The sequence below is a fragment of the Halichoerus grypus genome, chromosome 3 (assembly GCF_964656455.1).
Source record: "Halichoerus grypus chromosome 3, mHalGry1.hap1.1, whole genome shotgun sequence".
Lineage (NCBI taxonomy): Eukaryota > Metazoa > Chordata > Mammalia > Carnivora > Phocidae > Halichoerus > Halichoerus grypus.
Window position 1 is genome coordinate 17,583,030 of NC_135714.1, and position 1,288 is coordinate 17,584,317.

At 42.9% G+C, this 1,288-nt stretch overlaps 1 pseudogene; it reads right to left on the reverse strand.

Moving 5' to 3' along the window:
• Window positions 1-832: 832 nt before the first annotated feature.
• LOC118522233 (U2 spliceosomal RNA) lies at window positions 833-963 on the reverse strand (annotated as a pseudogene).
• Window positions 964-1,288: the final 325 nt, after the last annotated feature.

Genomic DNA, 1,288 nt, shown 5'->3' on the forward strand with positions numbered 1-1,288 from the left:
AAACCTAATTACATCCCAGTGGCCCCACCTCAAATACCTTTACATGGGGTTGGGGGATGAAGGGGGGCAGGGGGCAGTGGGGGTGTGTGGTTAGGGCTTCAACATAGGAATGAGGGAGAGGGGATGCAAACATTCAGTCAGTAACAGAATATAAGCTTGACAGCAGGGATTTTTGTCTCTTTTTGTTCACTGATGGAGTCCTCACATCTAGAATAGTGCCTGGCATATAATAATCACTCAGAAAATATTAAATAAGAACAGGAGAAATTGTAATGTAACTGCTGAGCTAAAATACAATGGCCATCACCAAATCACAGAAGTGTCACAGAAGTGACAATATATGGGATCAGATTTTTATTCTCCAAGCATCATAGGGAGTTTATCAAGACTATCAGTTAGGATGCTGGCTTTTATGCTGCTAACAGAGACCCAAGTAAACTGCGGTTTAAGCCAGAGGGCCAAAAATCATGAGGTAGATAGAGGTATGTTTCTCTCTTGCATAATAATTCAAACTGGTATAGCAGTTCCATTCTGCTAAGTCCTTTTGGAATGTAACGCCCATGAGCGTTCCCTGGCCTCTGGTCCAGGGTGGCTTCCTTTCCTTGTCTCCAACACGGAGAAGGGGAGGGGGAAAGGGACGGAGCTGCTGCTTCCATTTCAGGGCACCCCTGCAAGTTATATCCAGTTACACCCATCAAGGGCACACCTAGAAGCTTTGCTCATATCCCATTGACTAGAAATGAATCATATGGTTGCATCCAGCTATAACTTAGAACAGAAAATGTAGTCTCTCTTTTGAGATGTAAATCTGGGCTTTTATTATGATAGAAGAGGTGAGTAGATCTGGGGGAGAACGAGCAGTTTATGCCACAGCATGCAGTTTAAAATGACCATGTAGAATTAAGATATACATTGTATAATTAGTTATTACACTTGATCTTAGCCAAAAGGCCGAGAAGCGATGTATAATTAGTTATTAAAGCTGGATTACGCACAGAGTTTCACTGTACTATTTTCTCTACCAATGTTTATGTTTGGAAATTTCATAGTTAGGAGTTCTAAAAATTAATTGCATCAGCATATATTATGGGATTTTGTTGGAGTTTGAGTTAAGAAGGAGGATTTGTCAAGGTTCAGTAAGAAAACAGTAACAAACAGAGGCTTAAAAGTGCCTGCACATGGGGCACCTGGGGGGCTCAGTTGGTTAAGCATCAGCCTTCGGCTCAGGTCATGATCCCGGGGTCTTGTGATCGAGCCCCACTTCAGGCTCCCTGCTCAGGGGAAGCCT